Genomic DNA, 20,918 nt, shown 5'->3' on the forward strand with positions numbered 1-20,918 from the left:
GGTATGATACCAGAGACATGCAATCCTAGTACTCAGAGGCTGAGGAGGGAGATCAGAGTTCAAGGCCATCTTCAGCTACATGGTGAGTTCAAGGCAACCCTATCTCATATTAATGAAAAAATAAAAAAATGAAAGCAATCAACAAACTCAGTAGATGACTAATGCCTCCATGTTAATGAACAGCTTTCCGTCTCACTTGCCATTCCTGGTTGTTTTTTACTGTTGACACTTCAGTCTATGCTGTGGTTTTGCACTGGGTCCCACAAGTATATAGTCCTCCTGCCATTGACTATGTTTCCAGGCACACAGGCTCCCCTAGCACAATCTCAGCTTCTCAAGAGCTCTTATAGCAGGAAGAATGCCTTGGAGCCTTCATGTGTGGACCCACCCTTTGAATCCACATGCACAACCCTCTGTGACTCAAATGTCTTTTCCATGCTCCATCTAGATCATTCTCCTGAACTCTTCCACATCCCTCCTTCCAAGAAGTTTATCTACCATGCCTTACAGACCCTACAGTGGCTTCATACAACTCCACTGGGTTCATAGTTCATAGGTACTTGTGTGAATCTCTTCGGGGCAGACAGTAGTGTTGTGTTGTGGTTATAAGTCCATGTTTCACAGTCAACTTAGCTGGGCTTGTGGCTAAGCACCAATATTTATGTGATGGTAGCAAGTTGTTTCACCTGCCCACACCTATGTTTCTTCCTCTTTAAAGGGGAGATCTTTCCAAGATAGGGTTGTATAAAGATTAAACGGACAAAAACTGAAGATGTCTGCAATGCCTAGTATGAAGTAGGTCTTAGTAAAAGTTTTCTTCCTATTCTTGTGGCACTCCTCCTCCTCCTCACCACCATCATCATCATCACCTTCATCATCACCAGCAGCAGCAGCAGCAGCAGCAGTAGCAGCCTTTCCTTTTCCTTTCTTTTGCATTTCCTCCTTCTTCTCATCATGTTCTCCCCTTTTCTTCCTGTGTTCCTCCTTTCCCTTTTCATCCTCTATCTCTTCTTTTATAAACCTTCTCTCCCATGAGAAAACTATAGGAGTCTGAAGCCACTGATGCTTTATTATGCCAGTTCTCAGTTCTGTGCAGAAAGGTCTTTGTTTTTTGGCACAAGGGAATGAATAATAACAAAGTATAATAACATAGAGGTGTAAAAGTGATACAACTGAACCCATTACCTTGAATGCTAACTCAAAAAAAATGAGAAGCAAAAAGTTTAAAAAATTTTTGTGCTGAAATTAGCATGATTCATTGTAGTGTTTATGAAAACAAACACAAAGATATTACAAGGGTTTGGAGGTGGAGCTCCACTGTGAGTTTGCCTGACATACATGTTTGATCTCTAGAACTCTATAAATAAACAAATAAATAAATTAAAGAAGGATGAAAGGTCTATATGAATGTTAAATGGGAAAGAATGAAGTATTTTTATAAATGCATGATAATTATAGTAACATCACCTACTTATTATTTATTAATCAAAAGAGCCTTTAAAAATCATGAGCACACTCTATTATTGTATAATATTCACAAGTGATTGATTAAGTCCCATGATTAGATTACTTACTTTTCTATGTCACAATTACTATAACCTCACATTTTCATACCAGAAATAAAATGATAGGTAAGGGTTTTATAATCTTGGAAAGTAAAGAAGCATAATAACATTTTGACCAGAGAAAGAGGTATGAAAAATTTCAAGGGACAAATTAGTAGAAAAGAAGGAATCTTTAAAAAAAAATTTTGTCGTGGTTCTAATAATGGGTGAAGCAACTGTAGGTAATGGAAGGAAGCAGGACTGTGGTGTGATGGCCTGTCTCAGCCATTTACCTGAGCAGCTTTGGCCAGCTCACCTTTCTGAAACTGTTTGTGTCAAGGTTCCAAGACTTGGAAGCAAGGAGGGAATGTGTTTAGAAATAGTCATGTTCTGTGCTTTTTATTATAGTGGCTTTTAATTTTATATTGGTTTGTTTTGCCATGGAGGGGGTCAAGTTCAAGACTTTGCACATAGGCATGCTAGGCAAGTGTTATCACTGAGCCATACCCTAGCCCATTGCTGGGTTTAAACTGGGCTAATTGTTAGAGTCTATCTTTGTTTTTTGTTTTGTATACACAGATAGAGTTCTAGAAAAGTTGTTTTTCTGTATTTTCAGTTTTTTCAAAGTTAAAAGTGATAACATTACTTCTCCTCTGCCACCCCCCACTTCTGGATTTGCAATAGAATTAAAAGTCCCAAGGGCTGCCGAAAAGGCCTTGTGTATTTTGGTACACACCTCAATGTTTTCCAAAGCTCTGCTCCTTTACCCCAATATCTATTAATAATCCCAAGCACATTAGTGGTCTCTGGAGCATGCTTTGCATAATATGGATATGTTTACTGCTTTGGGTTGGATGCTATGAAATGTTGAGCATTATTTTTTTTTTTATTAAGGTTGGGTTTTGTTGTATTTTAGTCACAATAAGCATTTGTTCTTAATGAGGTTGACCCCCCAGCTTGTAAGCTGAGAGTAACTGACAGTGAACAAGGAAATTAATTTGCAAATTAGACTCTTGGGGAGAAATTTTGTTTGCTTTTTTTTTCTTAACAGTAGTCAAGTCCTTCTGAGTCTAAAAGGCCTCTCACCGTATTCCACTGAACGTTACTCAGGGCAGCAAAAGTAAGAAGTTGGTACCAAAATAATATTGGGGACCTTTCAGTGCAAAGAATTGGGAAATATATTTAAAATACTGTAAGACATGCAAACTGGGTAGCAGAGGAGGCAGCCACTTCATACTTAAGCCATAGCAACTCTTTGTGTTAGTGTTGCAAATATTCAGCATTATGGGATTCAACATGTAGCTGTTATTCGGTTATTCGTGTGTGTGTGTGTGTGTGTGTGTGTGTGTGTGTGTGTGTGTGTGTGTGTGTGTGTTGCAGCTAGTTAAGATTACAAGAACATTTACTCTGTTATTAATCTGTTCTGAACAAGCAACTGTTGTGTGACGGTTTCACTTATTTCTGCTTGAATGTGACCTAATAATAGAGAAGGAGGCTAGTGAAAGCTCAGCACTGTTCCTTTTGTACCGTTTGTCTAGGCTTCACCATGACGTATTTGTTCATTAAGTTCTTAGGCTATGCATGTATAAAACTATTGTAAGTCATTTCTGAATGATGGAAACTTTATTTGGCACCAGTAGGTCATATGATGCTTTGCACTCTCTACAAGACTGCCATTCAGCAACATCCAAGTAGGAAGGGGTGGGTCTGTTTTCCTTGTGGTTTGGTATACTTTGCCTCCTCATTTAAATGTCCCTCCTTCTTTCCTGTGTACCTTTCCTGATGGCTTGAACATTGGACTGGTTTCACAATCCTTTGTCTACATGGAAGAATTCAGCTTTTGCCACTAGGTTTGTTTTATTCTTGGAAAATTTTGTAAATTCTCATTCAAACTACCATTGGTAAATATTGGACATGTTATTCACTTATTAGCCTTATCAGTGTGTGAGACTTAACCTGATTTACTGGGTAATCTTTGTTTTCATTGGAACATGAATTTTGGCTCACGTAGGAGCTTTCAGGAAAAGGCAGGAGTGGAAGCAGTCAACAGACTTGCAGTGGAATTTCATTTCCCCGTAATTCACAGACGGTACACTCTTTTGTCGTTTTTCCTCTGGCTCCTGTGAGCTATGGCTGTTTCCATGCTGCAGAATTGCGATGTGGAAACTGTCTGGTGCCAGCACAGGTTCTAACTCGCTAAACGACTAAGAACAAGGCATTTAACACTTCTGGATCTAAGTTTCCTCATTCGTAAAAGGAAGAGGTCAGATCAAGTTGTTTTAATCTAACCTAAGATCATATTCTGTGATTGTAATATACCAGCAATAAAAAATATAAGATATGAACTTGTACTGTTACTTCCTGTAAAAAAGCATTCATAACAAAACTTAGTACCTATTTGTATTAACTTTACTTAGCAACAGAGGATGATAATGGCTTCTGAATCACTGAAAACCACTGAACTAATGTGCAATTGTAACCCAAATTAGTCACATTTATTCTTAACAATTATCTTACCCCTTTGCCCATTTTAAGCTACTGTGATTATTTTTTGTTAGCACTTTGGGAAAAAATGACTTTTTGCATGTTTTTAATTATGAAAATGTTATTTTAGTAAATGTAATTTAATTGAAATGAGAATTTGTGCCAACTATTTTAAATAAACACAGTATTCTTCTGCTCGTGTGAAAGGAGCTGCTATTTGCTGCCTCATTCCCTCACTAATACGCTGGCCTGTTTAGCTTGAACCTGAGCGTGCGCAAGTTATTCTTAACCAAAGTAGTTCCCTTTTCATGTAAGTAGGTTAAATGTGAATTGGACAGCCTCGGGGTGCTTTTTTGTTCACTTTTAAAAAGCCCCTCTAGTGGGCCCCTTTTAAAAACCCAGAATCATATGTTTGGAAGATTGATCGAAATTAACATCAGAATAGCTCTTTCACTTAAAAAAAATTATAGAGACTATTTAAAATATGTTAAAGTGACAATGGTTGAAATAAAACCAAATAAGGGAAGTAGCAATTCTTATTTTATTCCACTTTGGGGATGAAAGAACTGAAATCAGAAAGAAGCATAGACTCTGCTGAGGTGCAATTCCTGTCTCTGAGGTGAGGGAGGAGATGGCTTCATACAGAAGGTGCACATTGGTGGCCTTTAATCTCCGTGACTTTACGTGCTTTAGGACCATGTAAGCTGCTCAGGAGTCTTATATATTTTGACTTCTGAGAGACTTGTTTATTTGTGTTGAAAGAAGTGTTAACAGCTTTCTAGAATTTGGTTTTAAATTATCAACTACTACTCACAGATACTGGCATAGATGAAATACCTTAATATGCTTTTTCAGTTGTAAGTTTACAAAAATTTTGTACAGAATTAAGATAGTATAAACATTTTTACTTGTTGTGGGGGGAACTGAGCCATTAGATATAGGTGAAATTGCTTAAACTGGTTCTTTTAAATAAGCTGGAAAACTGGAGGACTGCAAATTATGCATTTTCTATAATTCAGGGTTATACAATAACCCAGGTTCCTAAAGGTCTTCCACGCTTGACAGAGAAGCCATGATTTCCAGACAAGTGCATTATATATGCTAATGGCTTTGCAGCAAGAAAGGTCTCTATCCTTTTAAGAGAGGAAACATTCATTTTCAGTATCTCATACCATAGGGAACATAATAATTACAACAGCAGTGATATCTGGATTCTCTCTTCCCTTGCCCTCAGCTCCCCCATCCAAGCTCTTGAATGATCCCAGTGGAATTAGTCAAAGGACTTGAAACCTGTATCATTTCCAAAAGCTTTTATTCTCTAGTACGTCCAGCACAGCATTGGTCCTCCAGGAATGGGTAGCACTTGCATGCATCATCATAGCAGAAAGAATTAAGACTGTTTTGCTTTACTTAAACATGTCTGTAGACACCTCCACTCATGTAGTGTATAGTATGATGTTTAGATACACAAAATTGGAATGCTCTTTCACAGTTGAGGTGAAGTCTATAGCCACACTATTGGTAAATGATGTACCCTTAGTCACATAATCCATCCTTAGTCAGAAATGTCTGACCAGCAGCTGATGATTTGCAGTGGATAATTTTGCAAATTTTATTGCTATATGAGAATCACACGAAAAATCAGTCATTAGCAGTTAATTCGTGGGGTTTTAAATTTGCTATTTATCTTCATGGGATCAGTTAACAAGCAAATCCTCTCATGTCTAAGTGCTTTATTCTTTGTCTAAACTTGAGATTCTTACAGAATCTACATGCTTAGTTTTTAGGTCCTTTTATTGGGGGATAGGCCTGCTTTCAGTAGCTAGAGACCTGTAATTAATATCACCTAAAAATGTGCTTCTTAATACAAAAATATCTTTCTCCAGAATTTGTGAAGCTTATTTGTGCTCAAACCAGTAGATATAAAAATAGAGTTTATATTTTCAACTCCCCCACTTTTACTTTGAAAGATGTATATGGTTTTAAATTCATTTTAAAGGTACTACATCAAATTGATTAGAAAAGTTAATATATATTACCAGAGGAAAAATCTTTGACATAAAACTTGCGAGATCAGGTTATTTTCTTTGATTCTATGACTTTATATTTAATTTTTCTCTCCCACATGTCATCTCTCTTGCAAATGATCTTGTAATTGTTGGGGAAACATGAATATCTGAATGTGTCCTTGACTTGCCTCGTCAAGAGTAATAGACTGGGGAGTTTTGTAGTTGTTTTAACCACTTAGCACAGGTTCTTGGTTTTGTAAATGGAGAAGACAACCTGTCCACAATAACGCTGTAAGTTGTCTCAATAGAGTGACTAACAGCTGCCTCCAAGAACGCCGGCCCACACAGCGTGAAGCAGAGGCCATCGCCGTTACTCTCCTGCAGCGTCTGAACTTAATACTCTCTGATTTATTAAACCCCAATTATGATCGTATCTTGCTTCTGTTCTTTTTCCTTTTTCTTTCTTTTTTTTTCTTTTTGTACAGAATTCTCATTATGTAACCCTGACTGTCCCAGAACTCACTATGTAGACCAGATGAACTTGAACTTACAAAAGTCTGCCTTCCTTTGCCACTGAAAGTGTTGGGATAAAATGTGTGTGCTCAGTCTTATTTTTATGACACGGGCTAATTACTTTGCTTCCCTGAGTATTTTTCTTTCAAGCCACCATCCTGCACCCAGTCTTAATGTTTTCTCCTGAAGCCGTTGTATTTGGCCTATTCTCCCCAGCTCCTTGGCATGGTTGTATTCATTCTCTAAGTCCCTAAGAAAGAAGGATTCCATAACCTCCGGGGTATTGAGTCCCTCTTCCTTTTCACTCTTCTTGCCATCACCCACTTCCTCTCATTGTCTAGCTTTTTAATTTCCAGCTTGCACATTGCACCTTCTTGACTTTAGCTTTTTTTTTTGTTTCTTTTTTTTATTTTACAATACTATTCAGTTCTACATAATAGCCACAGATTCCCTTGTTCTCTCCCTTCCTGCCCCCCTCCCCTTCCCCCCAGCCCATCCCCCATTCCCACCTCCTCCAGATCAAGGTCTCCCCCAGGACTGGGATCGACCTGATAGACTCAGTCCAGGCAGGTCCAGTCCCCTCCTCCCAGATTGAGCCAAGCGTCCCTGCATAAGTCCCAGGTTTCAAACAGCTAACTCAGACTTTAGCTTTTGTTAAGAGCCTTATCCAGAGTTGACCAGTCCAGGCACCTTCTGGACCACTGCCAGCAGACCCAGGTGGGGTCAACCTTGTAGAGTCCTAAGAGCCTCCCCGGCACCCTGCCTCGTCCTATTCCCATGGTGTGACACCTTGCACATCCTTGGTGCAGTGGGAAGGGGCTTGGACCTGCCTAGGCTCAGTGTGCTGGGCTCTGCTGACTCTCCATGGGAGACCTTGATTTGGGGGATGTGGGGTTGTGGGGTGGCTTGGGAAAGAGGGCTGGGGGTGTTGGAGGAGGGAGGAGGGGGTTGTGGATAGAATGTGGAGTGAATAGAAAAATTCTTAATAAAGAAAAAATTTAAAATATCTTAAGTTTATAAAATAAATAGATGTTTGCAATAAAAAAAAAAGCCTTATCCATGGTAGGCAAGCATTAAGCCATTGAGCCATATTCCCAGCCCATCTTCTTAACTTTAATTCTTAAGGGAGAATATCTTTGTCTTATCTGAAATCTCCCAGTTTTCTCAAGATATTTGGTGAGAATATTTGCATCAATGGAACACCAGAAAAGATCCATGGTGGAGTGCGGTGAAATAGATGAGGATGTATATGATTGAGCCAGAAGCAGGAAGAGGAGGCAGAAATGCAGTGTGACAGAGGCCGGGTGGGGGTGGGGGTTACACTGAAATCATTACTATCACTTTCTCCTTGACTTGGATTTAAGTTTTGATAGAATCTTTCTCTTCTGTTCAAGGAGGATCCTTTGGAAGTGGGACAGATTTTTTTTTCTGGGCTTAGAGGCATGCTGGAGGCCCTGAAATACTGCTGCCCTGGGGCTGCCTACTAGACTTGTTTAGGAAAAGTATTCATCCAAACAAGTTTCTGAATTAATAAAACTGAAAGCAAATATTGAAGCAAAATTTAAAAGAAACCTGAAATAAGAAAATAAAGCCAGAATCTGTAGAGCATAAAAATAGATTAGCTATTAGCTGATTGGCTGTTTAGCTAGGTTTCTTGAGCCCCCGTGCAAGGCACAGGCCAGAGCAGGATCTTTTCTGTCCTGTTCTACCTTCCTCTTCCTCAGTGATGTTCAAAGGGTGGTAATTCTAGACCTTCTGAGTTCTTGTGGTCTAGATTTGTATGGCATAGTATACAGTGTGAGGTGACCATGGGCTTCATTCCAATAGCTCTTGTCCTTACCCAGTCATTCGGCCTCAAACTGAAACCCATGAAAAACAAAGGCCAGGTGAGCTTTCACTAGTGGTAAAGGACTCTGAGGTAGGGGAAGGGAGGGGATTTTTGCACATAAACATTTTTAAATTTTATTTAAATATTGGGGTAAGGAAATTTCGGAAAGGTTGACCATCAAAGAGAGGAAATGCCAGGTAATTACTAAACCATTACTGAACTTAATCTTTTAGAGATACAATGTGTGTCTCTACTCACAGAAGCTAAACGAGCTGGTTGTGGGCACTGCTGCTTATGAGGTCTTTTTATCAAATGCTTCCACCACAGCAATCAGTACTAGTCGCTTTGGTTGCATTTATCGCCAGTGATCCTCACTGATTATTTAGAAGCAGAGGCACTCACCATTGATAAAAACTAGAACCAGTCATTTCATACCAGGTTTTTATGCACAGATAGACACATTCACACTCCAGCACAGATTTGGTTTGCACTTTTGAAAAAAAAAAAGCTTCTGTTTTCATCTTCTATTTTTGCACTGTTGACAATTTATCGTTCTTACTGTATAATCTCTTGGTGATTTCCTGTAATCTTTGCTGACTCATTTCTCAGTAAATCCAAAAAGATGCAGCTTTATTGAAGATTTTAAGTAGATTCACAAAAAATACTCAGCATAAAAATCCTATTGCATTTTTTCAATTACATGTTTTTTCTCTCAACAGGAGAGATGATCTCTAGTTATGTGGATGATTCTGAATGTTTAGATTTTTCATTATTAATAACATAAAATATGAAGAATGATAAGCATGATGCAATTGATAACTTACTATTGAGCCATAGATATGAGACTTAGTTTCCTTACTGATAACTAAGCATAGTGGAATTTTCTAACTGATGATGTTTCCAAAGAGATGGATTACAAAGCATGCTGATTGCTTCAAACATAGTACTGGTCCTCAAAACATTTTCTTTCTATGTTATGATAATCACACAAAGTGCTAATGTCAAGAACATTAGCAGACCTGGAAGCTAGAGAGAGAAGAGCAGAAAAAAAAAAAGGTAGGAAAAGTAAGTGTGTGGAGCCTGGCATGAGAATTCCATCGACAGACTCACAATTTTGCTTAGACTTTAGAATGAAACACTGGGTTGCTGATTATTATAAAAAACAGTGGTCATGCCACCTGAGAGAAACTTTTCAAGACAATATGTCAATAAAGTGGGCAAGAGCTATATGGATTTAGAGTTCTGTCAAAGAACAAATGTGTTTTTAAATTTGTCAGTTTATGGGAAAGAAGCAGAACTGTGGCAGACCAAGGGAACTCATAAAGGGTCAGGACACATGGACCCAGGACTCACTTGTTACAAATGTCTAAATGATTTTCCTTCTTAAAAGATGCTTTACAGTGTGACATAAGGGTGGAGATAAGAATTCAGGCTTCCTAACACTGATGTGAGCTCTGTCTTCTCTACTCAGTTCTGGCCAAAATATCAAAAGTTCTTTGTGAAACAATGCCTCAGAGCAGCAGAAAATGTGCACTCCCCCACTATACACGGAGGAAAATCAAGAGGGAACAGTTTCACTAACTCTTTGCCAAGGTCAACTTTTCTGTTTTCCTAAGAGTAATGTGTTTTGCTTGACAAATAATGGAATCCTTCTGCACTGAAATATGGGCAGCCTGATACGGAATTCCTTTCTTGAATAATGATATAAACCCACGTTATCTTATTTGACAGTAGAGCTGTGTATGGACATTTAAGAAACAATGCTAGCATTGATAATGTTTGAGGAGGAACGTGTGTTACTAGTTGTTTTTTTTTTTTTTTTTCATTTTCCATTCAGCATCTCTACTAAATACATGGCTTTTCTCCATAAAGTAATTTTAAAACAGGGAAAGGTTTCCTCTTTTCCCTTCAGCTAAATGTTTGCTTCCCAACCCTGAGGCAGGAAGTGCAAATGCTCTCTAGTTGAACATTAAAGAGCTCCACTTGCTTTGGCTCCTCAAAAGGAATTACATTTTATTGTAGAAAAATAGAAATGGGAAGCGATGATGCTTTCTGGTACTTTGTTGGTGGTGTTGTTTTGGGGAAATAATTCCTTTGTTGTTTTTGTTTTGTGTTCATACTAGTATTCTAACTCCAGGCCTCACCTGGCTAGGCCGGTGCAATCACCAAGCTACATCCACCACAAGGAAAACAATTCCTTCCACAGTCACCTGGCCCCTACTTGCATTTTTATTGATGCCAAGTATTGGTTTCAAACACTGTTACCTCTTCTTTAAACAAACAGCAGAACTACTCTGTACCACATGGACCAAGATGAATTCAGATCCTTCCTACTGTTAAGGAATGCTTTATCGTCTTGGTTTCTCATTCTTTAGAAAGTTCCAGGTAGTTGCTTAGACCTCGGCCGTCAAGGTGTGCTTGACCAGCAAGACAAAATGACAGCACTGATTATCACAAAGATACCATGAGTTCTATTAAAATTCTTTATCAAGGGCTGGGACCACAGTTCAGTTGCTAAAGTGTTTGTCTTGAAAGCATGAGGAGCTGAGTTCAACCCCAGGACCCAGGTAAAGAAAATGGATATTGTAGTGTTTATTATAATATCAGAACTTGGGAGGTAGAAAAAAAAATCTCTGGGGTTTGCAGGGGAGCTCCTATAGCTCCATTGGTGAGATCCAGACCAATAGGAGACCCTGGCCCTGTCTTGGAAAAGAAGGTAGATAATGACCTATGGCCTCCATACACATGTGGGCACGCCTCCCCACCGCACCCCTTACATACACAAGAAAACTTGCACTCTTAATGGATACTTAAGTAAAAAGGCTGAGCATTATGGTGTAGACCTATAATTATAGGCAGTTAGAAGGTGCCTTAAATTCAATTCCTCCTTGGGCCACAGAGTGGGTTCAAGGCCAGCCTGGATAGTATAGTGGAACTCCCATCTCAAGGTAAAAGTTAAAGGAAGCGTTGGGGTGTAGCTCACTGGTTGCATACTTGCCTGATTTTTGTTAATTGCAAACAGACAGACAGAAGTCTCCTGGGTACAGAATGCTCTTGTCAGATAACAGCCGTTTGGGCCAATGGCAGTGGAGAGAACGGTGCCAGGGGGCATGCTTACCTCCTTCTGGGAGAATTGCACTAAAAAATCATTGAGTGGACTTTGGCTTGGGGTTATGGCAGAATTTCCAATAGTTTCAGAAATAGACTTAAATACACTTCTGCCATTTTTCATAGCATTCTCAGCACTGGTGATTATAAAATCAAAATACTGATTGGCTCAAAACCCATTGAAGATGCTCCACATCCTTCAATAACAAAACTCCAGCCAAAGGTTTTTTTTTTTTGTTGTTGTTGTTTGTTTTCTGTGTGTGTTATGGTTATCTGTTTCTGTCAGTACGAGCATGTGTACATGTGAGTATCTGGGTATGTACATGGCTGTGGAGGCCAAAGGTCAATGTAAAGTGTCTTCCTTTCTCACTCTCCTCTATTTTTGAGAAGGCTGTCTCATTGAACTTGGAGCTCAGCAGTTTGACTGGGTTGGCTGGTCAGTGAGGTTCACAGGTCTACCTGTCTCTGCTCTCCCAGGTCCGGGGTTACAGACATGTAGCACTGTACTCGGCCCTTTAGGCATGCTGGGGATCAGAACTCAGGTACTCATGTTTGTGCGGCAGGCTTTTAACTGGCTGAGTCATGTTCTTAGCTCAAAATTTAAATCTTTAAAAAAGTACTTATTTTAAAAATTGTGTGTGTGTGTGTGTGTGTGTGTGTGTGTGTGTGTGTGTGCACAAAGGCAAGAAAAAAGTGTCAGATCCTCTAGATCTGGAATTACAGAAAATTGTGAGCCTGTCATTGTGAGTACTAGAACCCAAACTCAGGTCCTCTCCAAGAGTGCATGAGCCTTTAATTGCTGAACCATGTCTCCAGCCTCCTAAGATTTAACTCTATGTAACAGTAAGTCAGCACTTCCATCTCACTAGAAGGCAGAATAGTTTTCATCATTAATCATTAGAACTCTGTGCACATCAATGGGTTGTTCTAAAGTTAATACATGACTTCTTATGAGTAAACGTTTAACTTCTGTACCGATTTTATACCTTCATGTACTTGTGTCCACTGAAAGTTCCTTTGGTAAAAGGTGATGGTACTGAAAAGAGAATGGCTTCCTGGGAGGTGTTTCTTGCTACCAGAAAGCTCTTCCCCAGGCTTGGCTCTCAGAAGGCCATGGTAGGTGGGTCTCCAGGAGACAGCTGCCCTGGCTTTCAAATGCCACTGCCACTTTCAGCAGCTCTGGAACATTCTGTTCCTCTCAGTGGACCCACTACAGGTAAACTTCGCTGACATGAGATGATGTACTCAGCTGCTCAGTCACTGTTTTTCTGATGTAGAAAAAATGGAATCTATGAAGTCAGATATTCTTTCCTGTATAAAAATTAAGGATAAGATGTTTTCTGGCATATGTCATTTATTATATGAAAAATAGGCACATAATGCACAAATCAGTCTGCAAAAAAGGAGTGTATTATTTTCCATCTACAGCCTAGACTTTCTATCCCGTGGAGCGGAGAGTAAACTGTAGTGCATGTTCTAGGACATCCTGTGGGTCTTCTCCAGTGACAAATTCCTTCTTCTGTTTTTGACTCGAATTAGAACTAGAAGTTCTATGTGAACTCTGTATCCAGCAGGGTGACTCAAAGGACTGAAAAGAATTGTTGCCTCTTATAATCATTATTACTCAAAAAGACAGTGTTCATAGTAATGTTAGATGATAAAGCACTTCAAGCTTCCAGTTCCATGATTTAGGTCTTACAGATCTTGGAGAAGTAGCTGATTATTCAAGTACTTCATATTGCTTGCAGAAAATGTGAAAACTGAAACCAAAAAATAAGTAATTCTACCATGCAAGGTGCATTTTGTTTCAGCATTTACATTTATAATATTTAAGTATATGTTATTCATATGCATACTGTTATGCACATGAGTACTGTATGGAGAAATGAAGAGATAGGTGTTGGGGACAGAGAGACTGAGGCACATATACAAGGCGAGGGGAGACAGAGATTGAGAAGTTATTTACTTGTATTCAGACATAGGTTCTAGAGTTCTACAGTTTTCTTTTTGGCAAGCTATTCGATACCTCTTAACCTCAGGTGTGTGTTGTGAGTATTAAGTGAAACACTAGGTATTAATGCTTACTCTGGTGTGCCAGACACGGCTTTTCTTTCCCTTTCACACATGACCTCTATTCCTACAGTCCACATGTGCATTGTGCGTCATGAAGCATCTCTCTTGTGTATGAGCAATGCTTGTGGAGAGAGCTCATTGTAGGGCCAGAGGCTAGATATCTGTAGGGGATTATTTTTACAAGATAGCTGATTACAAATATCAAGTTTTATGTGGTGGTTTTCATTTTATGCTGAATACTTCCTCTGAATTTTTAAAAATATAAACTTACTGGTTAACAACTTCGCTTACAAGTCAGAATCCATCTTTCCCCCTCTTCCTTATGGGTAACATTCAGACTCTGTCCTTAGCTAAGGCTAGGTCTGGCAATGTATATATTGTCTGTCCTTCAGATTCCTCATGCTTTTGCAGACATGTGCAGACCTCCTCAGCTCTCCTGGCATGGGTAGTTGAACTGGGGAAGCTTAATCTGCTGCCCAACAGATGCCTGGCTCTCACTTTTCCTTGTTGCTCCTCACTAAGAATCACATAGCATGCTTGCTTGTCTTCTTGTTCTGACACTTTCAGAATCAGTTGGATGTGGCTTTCCTGTTGATATAGTAGGGTTGGAAATTCTGCACTTATGTGCAGGTCCTTCATGTAGTGAATGGTATATGCCAGAACATTTTTTCTTGTTTCTGCACAAAATACACTTTAGTTTTAAGTCAGAAAATAACAGAATAGCAGTATTCACAAAGAGCATTTTTCTTGTCAGAGTCATAAGTTGACTGTCACATACCTTCAATTCTAAGGACACTGAAAACCCAGCATAGAAGAACTTTAGTCTCAGACATTTTACTCAACAGTCTCCTCATTGCTTCTATATAATTGTGTTGAAATAGTTTTGGCGGTCATTGGTTTGGGAGAACACTTAAAATTATTCATTTTCACTATCCGCTCTATGTTTTCTGGCAGACAAACTGCTGTGAGTTCAGGTTGTAACACTGAGGTTACTTTAAGCTTTTTCAAGAAACATACAGGCTGACCTGGATGTTTCTGCTGGCAGTTTAAAGACATTGGCCTTCAACCCTGGGATGTTGCTCCCTGTAGGCTGGTTAGAGTTGCAGGCTGGTGATTAGAAAGTCCTTATAAAGCCAGTGAGTACTATAATAATTGTAGATCCAGCGTGTGGGTTTGAGAAAGAAACACAGCTCTGTAGAGCTGTGTGTTATGCTTAGGAAGGCCTCCTGCACTGTGAAACTAAAGCACTTTCTACTGTGGTGGTTTTACTTTTGACTTTAGAATATTTAACTCTTCAATGGATTTAGTTTTGACTATGATGTCAGGTAGGACTATCACAACCATCCCACCACACCCCCTGCTCCTAATGGCACCTTTAACAAGAGAAGAACTTCCCGTCCAGAGGGGCTCCACTTCTCTTTCTCTTCCTTTGGTTGTAGGCTCAAAAGCTCACTCACCCATCTTAGCAGAGTAGAAATCCTCACCTTCTAGTAAGGACTGCCATCTTTCTCATTAGCTAGAACTCGGCATTTGCAAGGTGATAACAGGCCAAACTGAAGAGACGGTGACACTTGGGAGACCTTGGACTTTCCTTGTAAGCCCAGGTATGAGAAAACGTTGTCTTTGAGGGGACACACAGTGAAAAGCCTTCCTTGGGTCCCCACAAGCTGGTGGGGATCCAAGAGTAGGTTCCTGTTGGTTTGTAAGAACTTGTCCCCCGTGGCTGTCTGCGCTGATCTGAGCGGCCCTCTCCCTTTGATAGTATAGCCAGCCTGCTGCAGCTTCAGTTCCAGGATGGAGTTCAGAGTAAGACAGACAACTGAGGACGTGAGCTCTGAGAAGAGAGCCTGGGAAAGTGCAAGCTGAAAATGAAGGCAGCTAGATTAGTCTCCCCCTCTGTTCCTTCCCTGCTCCTTTTCTCTCCCTCCCTCCCTCCCTCCCTCCCTCCCTCCCTCCCTCCCTCCCTCTCTCTCTCAATCTCTCTCTCTCTGCTCGTTCTTCATTTTTTTCATTCTCTGTTTCTGCCTCATTCTTTTTCTGTCTGAGGTGTGGTGGCTAGTGGTACATGGCAGAGAACATTTGTGTAATTTATGAGACAGTGTACATTTAGAGGAATGTATTTGGTTTGTGGTGAGGAAACTTCCTTTTTCAAAGTTATAATGGGCTAGCCTTTAAGAGATTCTCAGAACTACCTTTTTTTTATTGTTCTTGGAAGTGTTGCTAAATATATTTCTGAAACCATATATTTGTCTCAGTAAGAGTTTTAATACCAAACTCAAGTTTTCTTGCCTTTTAATTATTGAATCCTGATCCTGACATTTTTAAGTTACATGATACAAATCACAGAAGCAGTTTGCAGCATACTCTAAGATAGATGGTCAGGGCAAAGGAAAGCAGGTTTATCATGTAGAAAACTGGAAGAGGCTTTGAACTTGACCTGCAAGTAAAAATGTTTTCTTCTGCCAGAAGGAGGGGAAGCAAAGATCAGGATGATCCTTGTATGCTAATGATCCCTGTCCTCATGCCTATTCATGACTTGTTTATAGTAGACATAATCATAGCATAAATTATTTATTGGTATTACAATATAATCATTTGGTTAATAATTAAAGTATTTTTTCTGTTGTGAATTTGTAGCTTTAACATGTGGTAGTTTATTAGATGGTTGGGGCATTTGTCTTCATATATTGAGCCATGAACACTGAGTGGGAGATTTTCAAGTTAGTTCAAGTGATTAAACTTGCCACTGTCCCATCATTCTTTGATTTCCACCCAAAATAGTTAAAATTTGTCCTAGGCTTCAAATGCAGAGTTAGAGTGGTGCTCAATACAGCTGTTCCTCGTCTTCCTTCTGAAAACACAAACTACGGAGACTCTTTTTAAACTGTAGAATCGCATTTCAATTTACGTAGAGCAGGTGAGAGTACTGCTTGGTTTCGGATAACTATAATTCTAAGAAAACTGTTATCCAAATCATCATTAGGAAATCCTTTTGTTTTGCCTTTCAGTGGAATACATTGAGCACTTGAATATATCAAAGCTCATGATCAGGTCCAAAGCCTGAAACACTGAGCACGTGTTCTCAATACCATGTATGCATTGCTCCACATTTTCCAGATTCCATTAGGAATGCAGGGAGTCCTGGGCAATAACTCTTCCCACAACACTGTTTGAAATACATGACACTTACAGAAAAAAATGGTATAAAAATGTCAGTACGGAACAGACAGTGCTGTAAAGACGGCATTTCTGGATATCAGACAACTGAATTATTGGTCTTATAAAAGGAATGAAACAACAGTCAAGATTATGTTTTATGGTTTTTTTTTCTAGTTGACACAGACCAATATATTTCTCAGACAAACCTACTGTGATTCTAGAGGCAATACTATGAATGTGTGCACGTGCATGTACGTGTGTGTGTGTGTGTGTGTGTGTGTGTGTGTGTGTGCAAGAGGGAGAGAAAGAAAGAGAGATAGAAACAGAGACAGAGAGACAAATAGAGAGAGACAGAGGGCAGAGCAGACTGGGCAAATAGAGCATGTGTTCTGTTGATCTATTTGCCAGGGATGGGAGATCATTATAGTTCAATGGGAAATAACAATTTTTTTATTATCACACATTAAGAGATTGAAAGAGAAAAGGAAATCTTGAATTTTCCTTATGATATTTTGATTTTAATATTGAATAGCTTAGACAACATAAGAGAACATATTTGCACATTAAGTAAAATAACTGAACAAAATTTTAATCACTTACCTCAACAATGGTTGATTTGATCATATAAATGATGTTTCTTCATCTAAGAATTGTCAACAAGCATCCATTCGAAGTCATAATTCTCATTAGTTTTATTGCCATATGGATTTCAAAGAAATATTTTAGATGTAAGCCCTGAATCATTTAGAACTGCATTTATCATTGTTTGGGCTTGGATTTTGCTCTCATAAAAGGGGCATAAACATAGAGTACATTTAAAATTCCTTATGCTTTTCTTTGATGTTGAGAGTGGAACACAGGGCTCATGCCTGGCAAGCAGACTCCCACTGAACTAGACCTCCAGCTCCCTGCAGTCCTGTTTGAAAACTGCTGTTTGCCAGGCCTGTTTCTCAGAACTTTGCAGGTATTAATATACTTCATCTCACATTGCCTTTATGAAACCTACCATGTATTCTAACTGAGATGAGTTCAGTCCTATAGTGCCCAGGCTAATCTAATCAGAAGAGATGGAGGGTGGCAGAGGTGGTGGCTGGCTTGCCTAGCACCATGCACTTATTAACTGCAGAAGTCAGCTTATTGAGGCAGATTACAGTGCCTCTTTTAAAAACATGGAAATGGAATGGAAAGAAGACAATTGCCAGGGGAACACCTTACAGCCTGTTAGTAAATGGTAAAATGGCAATTTTTGTTTGAAGAATAGTCAACTAAAATCAACATCTGAATTAATTCTGAAAATTAAATCTCCAAAATTTCTGATACTATTTCAAGTCAGATGTAGGCTATCTAAAATTGAACAAGGAAGGTGTGAGCTAAATTAATGTAACTTGTCTCCACTTTGTATTCTTAATTTGGGTTATAATGATCTGTCTCAGAGCCTGGGAGCTGAGTGCATGCCTGGCAAATGTAACTGTATTGAAAAGTGACTTCAGCAAATTATAAATCAACGCAGGAGATGCCTTCTTGGCATAATTGTCCCATTCACTTGTAAGCAAACATATATATATATATATATATATATATATATATATATATATAATGTTATAATGATCCTAGTGGAGGTTCTTGTTACATAGTCAAAATGTAATATCCTCTTATTTCTAGAAGAGATGTTAAGACTCTAAGTGAATAAACACTTTTGACAAAAACACCTGCTGGAAAGGAAATGGGTTTATGGCTGTTCAGACTTGCTCCTTGGATTTATTCATTGACTAGTGCCAATCAAAATCTCCATTTCAGTTATAATAAAGGCAAATTTAAGTCCAAGTGCTGTTGAGACTTTACTTCTTAATCCTGCTTCTTCCATCAATGGCACTATTTTCTTATTTCTATAGGAAAACTGAAGACTTAATTTCACCCAACAAGTATTTTTAAAATATCAGCTCGAATATCCGGGAGTTTGGCAAAAGTTTTTAATACTAAAACAAGCAAACAAACAAAAACTATGTTCTTTATTTGTTTGCTAAGACTCGAGTTGGGGAGCAAAACGATGTTTATAAGGTTAGATGATACTAGTTTATACTAAAATGCAAATTGTGTTTTTATTTTTACTGTTATCTGTTCTATTTACATCTTGAAGATGCTTCAGTCTTTGTAACAATTGTGAGATTAACATAGTCCCAAATTTTTACAGATTTCTTGAGACTCATTCATTTTTTACAGTATTTTTTTGATCTCACCTACTCTTTATACATTAACTAAAAGAAATATAATCATTATCAGACAGTAGGAAACTTTTTCTTTTACAAAAAGAACCAAATACATTTCATTGCTTTTAGTTTAATACACCAATAACTCATTCAAAGACCTGTTTTCTAACTGTGGTCACTGTCTCTACATTGATGTCAAATGTTTGGGGTGTAGGAGCTACAGCCTTTCTCTGTGCAGATGTACCAGCATCCTGATTGAGCAGCTACACTGATGCTTTGAACCATGTGGGTGCATCCCCGGTCTGTTTTCATAAGATCCACCTGGAGAACAGAGCCTCTTGTACCATAGGCTCCAAACTGATGTTTGAAGCATCTGGTGTCTTCGTGAGGACTAATGTAAGCACTCGATTGCAGAAGGCAACCACAGGCGTTTGGCTTTTCTTGGGGGGGGATGGGGGTATTTCATGTCTGAAATAAACTCATTTGCACTCTATCAAAATGAGGTTGTAAAGGCTGAAAATACACTCGAGCTTTTTGATGATTTTAGAACACAGTCAGTTTAAGAGTGAAAGTATGGGATTTTCCTCTTTTTGTTGGTGCTGTAGAATTGATAATACAGGTGAATTAAGCTAGTTTTGACATTATGGTAGAGCACAATAACAACTAAACAAAATGCAGTTTTGAGTTTATTTTATTGGTGTGAGGACTTTAAGAGAAATGGACCAAAACATAAAAGTTTTTGGTTTTCCTGGGTATCAACTGGGGGCTCCCACATAGTTGGCAAGTGTTGCCCTGCTGAGCCACATTCCCAGTCCACCGAGTTGAACATTGAGATGGTGGCACCTGTGGGTATTTATAGTATATCATCTTCCATATTTGAGTATCTGGCAACACTTTCACAAACATTACCCACCAACAATAACTGAAGAGAAAATAAAACTTTATGTGGGTTTCAATAAGTCTAGCTCCCTTGTCAGTTCCCTGGTTTTGCTATGCTCTCATGGATCAGCATGCTTAAGGTATCGAAAACCTTCATAGGGGACAATAATGACAATATGGTGTCAGAAGACACAAATCCCCAATTCTCCTATATTTAGCACAAGGCTGAATGCCATAAAGAAACAGGTGACGCAAAGCAAACTCACTTGAAAAGCATCCAAGGATCGATACCAGGCTTCTGAAATCGTTGGTGTGTTTTATCGTTTCCATTTGTGACTGTATAATACAAGAACATATACTTCTCTGCTTTTAATTTTCAAAGCCTGCTTAGTATAGAAACCCCCGCCACTCCACTCTTCTCTCCTTTGACCACATTCCAAAGGAGAGGCAACTTTCTAAATACTCATATTTCAAACAGATTCACTTTCTTTGGGGAAACTATAAAGCACTCTGTGATCCAAAGAAGCAGCTTAACTCAGGAGTTCATAGAGGTACCCATGGCCAGCAGCAAATGCTCTTCTACCTGAGTGTTTGAAATCCATTGTTTGAAACTCTATTGAAACCTTTTTTATAACAAGGGATTTAAAATAATTTATAGATTTGAAAAATGGAGAGCTAGGGAGGCCCACCACACTGAGTGTTCAGCAGGGTGAATAATTGCTTAGCTATTGGCCTGCTTTAGGTATCTTATTCAGTCAAGGGTTTCTTTTTCTAAATCTGGCTTCTAATAATTAACACTTTGATGTATCTAAGATATGATCACTGGATTCCATCTTTATCAGAAAGTAGAACATGATGTTGGATTTTCAAGTCTTTTCAGCTGAGTATATTGATAAAAATGTATATTTTCTGTGGCTTATTTAGACGTACTGTATTAAACTTTGGTCATTGTTACCCATTGAGAAGGTCTATTGATTACCTGCTTAATTGCTATTGATTCTCTGGATAACCACATAATTGCCAAGTGAAGTCTGATCACATTTGTTAGTGGTTGAATGATTAATTAACTGTTCTTATAACTTGAAAGTGCATACTGCTTTTCCATTTTAATATT

General features: G+C 38.8%; 1 protein-coding gene across 4 annotated transcripts in view; it reads left to right on the forward strand.

Moving 5' to 3' along the window:
* Positions 1–20,918, forward strand: part of Tox (thymocyte selection associated high mobility group box) — a 310,327-nt gene that overhangs the window by 44,360 nt on the left and 245,049 nt on the right. The window contains exon 1 of one of the 4 annotated variants that reach the window (XM_076563937.1): positions 876–12,702. The exons of the other annotated variants lie outside the window; for them this stretch is intronic. The gene's annotated coding sequence lies outside the window, so the exon portion shown is untranslated. Of the gene's footprint in view, positions 1–875; positions 12,703–20,918 lie in introns of those variants that run through there. 4 annotated transcript variants of the gene reach the window in all.

Source organism: Peromyscus maniculatus, chromosome 2 (genome assembly GCF_049852395.1).
Source record: "Peromyscus maniculatus bairdii isolate BWxNUB_F1_BW_parent chromosome 2, HU_Pman_BW_mat_3.1, whole genome shotgun sequence".
NCBI lineage: Eukaryota > Metazoa > Chordata > Mammalia > Rodentia > Cricetidae > Peromyscus > Peromyscus maniculatus.